The following is a 9,934-nucleotide window of genomic DNA, read 5'->3' as shown; positions in this document are numbered from 1 at the left end:
ATTTGTTTACCTTAGCGCTCAAGATTTCAGGTTTTCCTCTGGGTTTTTTCTATTGCTCCAACAGATCGATCTTACACAGAAGCTATTCCTCTCATGCTAAGCCTTTTTTTTTTTTTTTTTGGAGTGTTAAGGTTATGAATGTCGTGTCAGTCAATGGCCTGTTGGAATGAAGACCAGCAAGTGTTTTTAATGATTTTTATGTGTACCATAGCCATGTCTCTGTCATTCTTCCATTACTTTGGATTTGTGAGCGAAAGCTTTCTGTACAAGCTATTTCTCAAGAAATGAGTAAAGCTTCCACTAGAAATTGCCTCAGCAGGATGACATACTTCAAATCAAAAGTCACAGTCTCTTGGGCTGTGATCTTATCTTCCCTTGAAAATTCAGTAGAAGTAGGGTCATTCCTAGCCTAGTTTTTACTTGAATTGCCAACAATCAAAAAAGCTATCATTACTGTATGTTTTGGGGAGTGGAGGACAGCAGGAAGATGTGCGCTAAGGGACACATTGCAACAGCGTTCCCAACTTTTAAACACTTTTTGAGCTGACCTCTTTACTATTGGAAGATTATTACATGGCAGTCCCTCTTATTAGCTGCTGGGCATTTCGCTACACAGGTACAATCACCCCAGCGTGGATCTCTTCGGGCAAGGTTTGTCATTGATCCAGGAAGAGGAACAGGACATTTTCTTCCTGAGAGCAACTCAAAAGGGATATTCAACTTACTGGTTTCAATAACTGTATTTAGAAAAGATTTCTCCTGTTATTCACCTAAAATTTGTGTGGGTGTTAAATTGTAGTACAGCTGAAGATTTTCCTCAAATGTTAGATATCCATTTTGAATGTATTGACAAGTATGACAAGATCATTTGACTGACGTTTTTGCTCCTGTTTCTATATATCAAACTTCTCACCACCTTTACAAAACATTTCTTTTTTTATAATAAATCTTTATTGTTCAGATTATTACAGGTGTTCCTCTTCCCCCCTCCCATAGCTCCCCTCCACCTGATTCCCCACCCCACCCCATACCCTTACCCCACCCCCGCACTGTCTTCATCCATAGGTTTAAGATTTTTGTCCAATCTCTTCCTGCACCCCTCAGCCCCCCTTCCCCCTGAGAATTGTCTGTTGCCTCCCTTTCTATGTCCCTGATTCTATTATATTCACCAGTCCATTCTGTTCTTCAGACTTTTTTATTCACTTGATTTTTAGATTCACTTGTTGGTAGGTATGTATTTGATGTCTTTTTGTTGTTCATAATTTTTACTTTTACCTTTATTTTTCTTCTTCCTCTTCTTAAAGAACACCCTTCAGCATTTCATGTATTCCTGGTTTGGTGGTGATGAACTCCTTTAGTTTTTTCTTGTCTGTGAAGCTCTTCGTCTGACCTTCAATTCTGAATGATAGCTTTGCTGGGTAGAGTAATCTTGGTTGTAGGTTCTTGCTGTTCATCACTTTGAATATTTCTTGCCACTCCCGTCTGGTCTGCATAGTTTCTGTTGAGAAATCAACTGACAGTCGTATGGGTACTCCCTTGTAGGTAACTAACTGTTTTTCTCTTGCTGCTTTCAAGATTCTCTCTTTGTCTTTTGCCCTTGGCATTTTAATTATGATGTGTCTTGGTGTGGTCCTCTTTGGATTCCTCTTGTTTGGGGTTCTGTGCGCTTCCTGGACTTGTGAGTCTATTTCTTTCACCAGGTGGGGGAAGTTTTCTGTCATTATTTCTTCAAATAGGTTTTCAGTATCTTGCGCTCTCTCTTCTTCTGGCACCCCAAAAATTCAGATGTTGGTACGCTTAAAGCCGTCCCAGAGGCTCCTTATGTTATCCTCACACTTTTGGATTCTTCTTACTCTCCGCCTCTCTGGTTGGGTGTTTTTTGCTTCCTCATGTTCCAGATCTTTGGTTTGACTCTTGGGGTATGGTGATCTACAGTTGAGTTTCTGTATATTCTTTATTTCAGACAGTGTATGCATAATTTCTGACTGGTCCTTTTCCATTTTTTTGGTATTCTCATTAAGGTCCTTGAAGGTCTCTTCAAGTTTATCAGCGGTTTTTAGAAGATTCTTGAGTAACCTTATAAATGTGGTTCTGAACACTGTGTCGTCCATTAGTTTACTTTCCTCCATCTCTTCTATTCGTGACCTGCTTCGGTGTCTCCACATTTTGGCTGCCTCCCTGTGTTGATGGAGTGGCTTTGTGTGGTCAGTGACCTATAGGGGCTGGTAGCTCAGCTTCCCCAATCTCCCTAGGTGGTCGCTCTTGGTACCCCCCTTTGTGGGCTGAGTGCAAAGTCTTGGTGTTGTTAAGCCTTGATTGTTGTTGGTACACTGGGAGGATTTGACCTCCAGGCCAATTGGCTGTGAGGATCAGCTGTGTCTACGCCGGGAGACAGCCTTATTCAACTAGACTTGCAAAATTGTAAAAGCCTCTGTGCTCAGCTTGGATGGAGCGGAGTTTCAGGGTGGAGCCTATAGCCGTGGCTTCCCGTCAGCCCCGCCCTATGAGGTTCCTGGGTCTCAGTGTCCCTCAGTGTCCCTCTGTACTCCCTGCAAGCACCTCTGAGAGAAAGGCGCCCTGGAGTTTCACCCGCTGCCAAACAGTCTAGTCTCTCCCCCAATGAATCTGGATTCCCAGATTCTCACCCGGAACTGGGTTTCAGTGCAGTCAGAACTGGGGCTCAGCGCAGTCTGGAGCTTTTGTCTCCTTCCCGCTAAGGCAATTCAGTGGCACAGTCAACAGTCTGTCCTCTGCGCGCATTCACGTGCGCACCTCCAGAACTCTGCCTTTCGCCGCTCCTCTGTGTTTCCTCCTTACAGCCCAGATTCCCCCAGTATGAGCCTGGCTCCCCAGGGTCTCGCCTGGAACTGGGGTTCAGTGCAGTCGGAGCTGGGGTTTAGCACAGTCCAGAGCTTTTGTCTCCTTCCCGCTAGGGCAATTCAGCGGCACAGCCAACAGTCCATCCTCTGCGCACATTCACGTGCGCACCTCTGGAGCTCTGCCTTTCACCGCTCCCCTGAGTTTCCGCCTTACAGCCCAGATTCCCCCAGTATGAGCCTGTGTCCCCAGGGTCTTGCCCAGAACTGGGGTTCAGTGAAGTCAGAGCTGGGGTTCAGGACAATCTGGAGCTTTTATTTCCTTCCCGCTAGAGAATGCTGGCCAGGCATTCAGCCGCCCCGTCCTCTCAGGCTCCGTCCTCCCCGCATGCGCGCGCCCGTGTCTCCACCCGTGTCTCTGTACCTCAGGCTTTTATGGCTCCTCTGATTTTCCTTGTGGTTTTCTCTTTCCTTCTAGTTGTGGGCGTTTCAGTCAGCCACCTTTCCTGTGGTTCTGGATGATGTCCGTTTTGATTTTTGAAATTGTTGTGCCAGGCTGCAGATTAGGTGTTTACCTATCCCGCCATCTTGGTTTCTCCTCTACAAAACATTTCTTGATTCTCTCCACCTGACTCGAGTTCCTAGAACTTGAGCAACTCCCCCACCCCTTCCACAACCCATGGCCATCTTTACCTCCCTGGACTATATGCTATCTCACCTACCTGTAGCACTTACCCTGGCTTCCTGAACAGGGAAGGTAGAAATCTAAGAAATGCACATAGAACTGAATTCTCCTACCTCAAACCGAAAGTACTTTATGCACCAAAAAGATGATGTTAGGGGGAGAATGAGACAGAGAATGCATTTCTTTGAAGCCTTTGAAAAAAAAGATATTCAAAATGATACAGTATGCTTCAAATTATGTCAGACTAGTAAGCTTTTCATAAAAGGCACAAATTTAGGCTTCAAATTGTTTTTGCTACAAAGGGAAAGACTACATGAAGTCTGGGTTGTATGCTGCTGATTTGGGTTGCTTTTATGATGGGAGAATCTGTCTATCAAGAGACTCAGAGTGCTGCATGCAGCAGCATCATTGCCACTCAGTACAAAGGTGTCAAAGGTCTTATTTGAAGCATGTTTCCTTGAAAATGATCCCTGGCCATTTGTCTTAAAATGCTGTATTTCAAAATAAGATCTCCCTTAAAATCAGTGAAGACAAAAGCAAGAAGGAATGAATACTGATGATTCGCCGGTAAAGATTCACAGAATAAGCATGGCACCACATTTGGTTTTATAGGAATCCTGTCTTTCTCTATGGGCCTTGGAATTATTTTTACTATAAATTCATCAGTAGCTTAAATGCTGCAAGTCAATGGATAATCCAGCATGTCCTTAAATTTTTTAGACATTATAAATTAAACATATAAAGTTAAATATGTGCATAACAAAAGACTCACATGAAGTACTAAATGTTTGAAAACTGGTGATTCACATATTATATATATAGTCTCTCTGTGAGGTAGAGAATGAGAATGAGACCATTCCTGTCTCTCTCGACCTCTCAATATACCCTGAAAAGGACCAGCCATGACAGACAGAGTTAGTCTCTCTTCTCCCTGACTTTGTATTTCATTTGTCTCGTTGTCCTCACACTGTTTAGAGCACCATGCTGTCTCCACGGAGAATTGCTCATCAAAATCTACAGAAATGTGCTCCTTCTATTACTAAAATCAGAATAAAATGGCTCATTTAAATTGACTTGTGTGTGATAACTGCGTTCAAATTCACAGTTGCCCTGTTTCTTCTTAGGAAATGACATGGGTAATAGGGATCATATCTCATGGATGATATGAATTTTGTAGTGGTTTGTATTTTCCTTTTTGCTTTGGCTTCCTGGAATGCTCAGAGTCAAATTTATAGTCCAATTTATTACTGCCTTGAATTGCTTAATAATATTTTTGAACTTGTCTTATCTTGCTAATATACCTATATGTTCTCTGGCCTTGATTTTTTTAAAATTATGCTCTAATTTTATATTGCTTTAAAACGATATAAAGATCTTTATAGAATAATTAAGGGTATAGACATATAAATAATTATTTCAGTTATAGAATGCAGTTCAGAAGGTCAGTCCTTTTTAGGAGGAGATAGTGAAAACAAAAGATTAATGTCTCTTTAGAAATTTATAACTTATGTAAAATAATATCATGACAAATAATTATCCTCTACTGATTTATCTCCAATCTTACCACACTTTAGTTAGTCCATCTGCCATCTTATACTTGTCTTCCTTAAACATAGATCAGAATGCATTACTTTTCTCAGACAACATAGATGGCAGTATCTAGAAAATAAAGTTCAAGGTTTTTACAAGATACTACCATCTTACCTGTCTAGCCTTATCTCCCTGACTGCCTCCAATGTGCCCTGTACTCAAGCAAATCTGTACAATGTACCTCTGGATAAGCCCTGCCCTTCCCTCCCCATCTTCAAGAGTTTTCTCCCTCCCCTCTTTTCAAACAGAAAATACTCTTGTTGCCCTTCTTTCTGATCCAACATACTTCCCAACCTGGGTTAATTTTAAGGCAGTAAAATTAACCCATGATACTGTACATAGAGAACCATAAATATTCAACAACAACAAAAAACTATAAGAACTGATAAATTAACTCAGTAAAGTTGCAGAATACAAAGTAAATATCCAGAAATAGGTTGCATTTTTATGCACCAATAACGAACTATCAGAAAGGGAAACTAAGAAGACAATCCCATTTACAGTTCCATCAAAAAATAAATAAGCCCTAACCGGTTTGGCTCAGTGGATAGAGCGTCGGCCTGTGGACTGAGGGGTCCCGGGTTCGATTCTGGTCAAGGGCATGTACCTTGGTTGCGGGCACATCCCCAGTACGGGGTGTGCAGGAGGCAGCTGATCGATGTTTCTCTCTCATTGATGTTTCTAACTATCTCTCCCTCTCCCTGCCTCTCTGTAAAAAAACCAATAAAATATATTTTAAAAATAATAATAATAAATAATAAATAAATAAATAAAATACCCAGGCATAAATTTAATGAAGGATGGAAAAGACCTGTACTCAGAAAATTAAAAGACACTGAAGAAGATGCAAATAAGTGGGAGCATATACCATGTTTGTAAATAGGAAGAATTAACATCATTAAAATGCCCATACTACCCAAAACAATCTATAGATTCAACACAATTCCTATCAAGATACCAATGGCATATTTCACAGAAGTAGAACAAATATTCCAAAAATTAATGGAACCACAAAAGACCCTGAATAGCAACAGAAATCTTGAGAAAGAAGAATAAAGTTGGAGGAATCATACTACAAGGCCATAGTAATCACAACAGCATGACACTGGTATAAAACCAGACATATAGATCAATGGGACAGAAAAGAGAGCCCAAAAATAAACCTAAGCCTTTATGATCAATTTATATTTGACAAAGGAGACTAGAACATACAATGGGGTAAATACGGTCTCTTCAATAAATGGTGCTGGGAAAATTGGACAGGTGGGTGCAAAAAAAAAAAATGAAACTAGACCACCTTCTCACACCATATACAAGAATAAACTCAAAATGTATCAAAGATTTAAATATAAGACTCAAAACCATAAAAACCCTAGAAGAAAACACAGGCAGTAAAATCTCAAACATTTCTTGTAGCAATATTTTTTTCTGATATATTTCCTGGGAACAAAGGAAACAAAAGAAAAAGTAAACAAATGGGACTACATAAAACTAAAATGTTTTTTGCACAGCAAAGAAAATCATCAACAAAGTGAAAAGGCAACCCACTGAATGAGAGAAGATATTCACCAATGATACCTCTGATAAGGGGTTAATATCCAAAATTTTTAAAGAACTTGTACAACTCAACACACACACACACAAGCCAGGCTAGTCTTTTTTCCAAACACCCTCAAGTAGCTTGCCTAATGTCTAGCTTATTTGCCCTCTGAACATTGCATTTTGCCTCTCCCTGAAATTTTCCCAGCATCTGCCCCATCGGGTGGATGAAACTAGTTTTGCTCTCATTAAGCAAATCATGTGGAATGAAATGACAGTAATATGAGAATGAGGACATTCCCAATTTTTTAAATGGTTCTACTTTACAGTTATAACATGACAAGTTAAATATGCAAATTCATTTGTTCCTTGAACTTCTCCTTAGATAAGCAGAAAGAGGTTTCAAACTATCTGTAAAGGTGAAAGGACATAGCTTTCAGTCACCTGAGTAATGAGTTCCCTGCTAAGAAAATGGCAAATAGTAAATAATTTCATTTTACTCAATACTAGAGATACAGAAAATGTGTCTTTTTAATTAGTCTCTAAAGCCCTGTCAAAAATTCTTTTGGCTTTAGCGGAAATCTTTCAATAGAACCAAAAAATAACAGAAAAGGAGGTTAGGAAAGAAGAAAGAAATACTTTTCACCAAAAGACTGATCTCATGGTTGTTTTTAATTCAAGGAGTACTCTCTGAGGAGAAGGGGCAGGGAGGAACCCTGGGAAATAACAAGACAGAAATGCTTGACATGTCTCCCAAGGACAAGATTCTTCAAGTCCCAGCATCTAAAGTACAACTGTAAGTTTCTTAGATTTCTCACCCATTAAAATTCTAGGGAAAGGAAGCTAATTTTCCAAGTAGCCAACTCTTCCTGATATATGTGCTTCATATAAAATTACAACAAAAGGATTATATGACAAGAATATTTGTGCTGGAGGCTAATTCCAGCAGGTCATAAATGCAAGAAGTTCGTCAAAAGGTTGATGGAACTTGGGGCTTAAGCAGGGCTGAAAATCTGCATCTTATTACCTGCTGCTGAACAGCTGTAGGCATTTCCCCCAATCTGATAATCTTTTACTGTTTACCAAACCTCACCTTTGATATGTATATCTGCTTTGCTTCAGGGCAAAATGTGTTAATAAAAAGCTAGGGGTCCGGACATTCGGGGAGCTTAGTCACTAGAACTGAGTTTCCGTATGGCTTCCCCCCATGCCTTCCAAATTCATATTTCTTCTCTAGTCTCTTCATTCATTTATGCACAGCCCCTTTTACAGACTCCTGAACCCTAGTAGATGCTGAGAAAGACCCCGGAATATTTGAATAGCCAAGGCAGGTTTTCCAGGTACTCACAGAGATTTGGTAGGTAGATTAGGATGAGACACAAGGGTAAGAGGTCATACAAAGTTTTTTAAATACCAACTACAGTACTTGAATTAGTCACCATTTATGATTATGAGTGTCATGGTTCCTCTCTTATAAGCAGCTGTATTAGGTAGGGTTCTCCTGAGAAGCAAAATCAATGGTGTCTCTCTCTCTCGTGCGCGCTCACGCTCTCACCCTCGCTCTCACTCTTGATGATAGATAGGTAGGTAGATACAAAGATAGATAGATAGATAGATAGATAGATAGATAGATAGATAGATAGATGATTGATAGATAGATGATAGATGATAGATGATAGATAGATAGATGGATGAAAGACAGATGATAGATAGATAGATAGATAGATAGATAGATAGATAGATAGATAGATAGATATTGATTTTAAGGAATGGGTTACATGATTGTGGGGGCTGGCAAATACAAGTTCTGCATATAGGCCAACATACTAGAGACCGAACGAAGAGCTAATTTTGCAGCTTGTTCCAAAGATAGTCTGGAGGCAGAATTCCCTTTGCCCCAAGGAATCCTTCAACTGATTGGATAAGGTCCACCTACATTATAGAGGGTATTCTGAATTACTCAAAGTCTTTGAATTTAATGTCAATCACATCTTAAAAAATACCTTAACAGCAATAACTAGACTGGTATTTGACCAAATATCTGGGTACCATGGTATCTAGCCAAGTTGATACACAAAATTAACCATCACAGAGGCATAATCACAATTGATTATTTGAGCTTTAGGATACAGTCACAGACAAATGCTACATTTTGCTCCTCTGGGGCAAAATCCATCTCCACCTAGAACTAGCCACAGAGGAGAACAAAGAAATTTACTGTGCAGGTCGTCAATTCTGATAATATGGAATTGCCATAAAGAGTGCACTGAAATCTGAGAACCATGTTTCAACAGCCAACTCAGGACCATATAAGGCTGTATGAGCCCTTTTATGGACCTCATATAAGGACCATATGAGCCCTGAATTCAAAACAGCTTAAATTCTGCCTTCTCCTCTCTCTGCTGGCATTTACCAAGAATAGGAATCATGCATGTAACCATAAACCATGGAGCTATGACAATTCTGCTGTCATTGCGACACAGCACATCTGTGCTAATATAATTTAATCTGAAGAAAGATTGCAAATAATCCCTGGATGAAATCCTACCCACTTATTCATAAATATATTTCTCCTGATAAATTGCATCTTTTGGGAGTAATCTGACAGGTCTTCCACTGAATACCCAATTGGGGTAGGAGTCTTTCAATAGCCAGGGGATTTCTCAATTATAAAGAAACTAGAGGACTTGTATGCATGCATATAAGCCTAACCAATGGACACAGACACCAGGGGGGTAAGAGCATGAGTGGGGGGGATGAAAGGGATAATGGGGGAATAAGGACACATATGTAACACCTTAATGAATAAAGAAATTAAAAAAATAAAAATAAACTAGAGGCCCAGTGCATGAAATTCATGCATGGGTAGGGGCCCTAGGCATGGCCGGTGATCAAGGCCAATCTCTGGGGCAACCAGCAGAACGATCAGGGGCCCCTGCTGGCACCTGCCTTGGCCAGCCTGGAGCCGCCCGCTCGCTGGCCCTGCCCCTGCCCTCTGCGGGGCTATCAGCAGGGCAATCAGGGGGCTCCCGCTTGCATGCCTTGGCTGGCCTGGGGCCTGCAGGTTAGGGCCAGCTCCTGTGTTGAGCATCTGCCCCCTGGTGGTCAGTGTGTGTCATAACGACCAGTCGTTCCACTGTTCGGTCATTTTTTATATTGGGCTTTTATTATATAGGACTAGAGGCCCAGTGCAGAGGATTCATGCACTGGTGGGGAGAGTGGCCTGCGGGGATTGGCCCGCTGTGGGAACACTGCTCATCCAGGTCAGCTGAGCAGCGTTCCCACTGTGGGAGCACACTGACCA

This window comes from Cnephaeus nilssonii, assembly GCF_951640355.1.
Source record: "Cnephaeus nilssonii genome assembly, chromosome: 1".
NCBI lineage: Eukaryota > Metazoa > Chordata > Mammalia > Chiroptera > Vespertilionidae > Cnephaeus > Cnephaeus nilssonii.
This window is presented reverse-complemented; position numbering follows the sequence as displayed.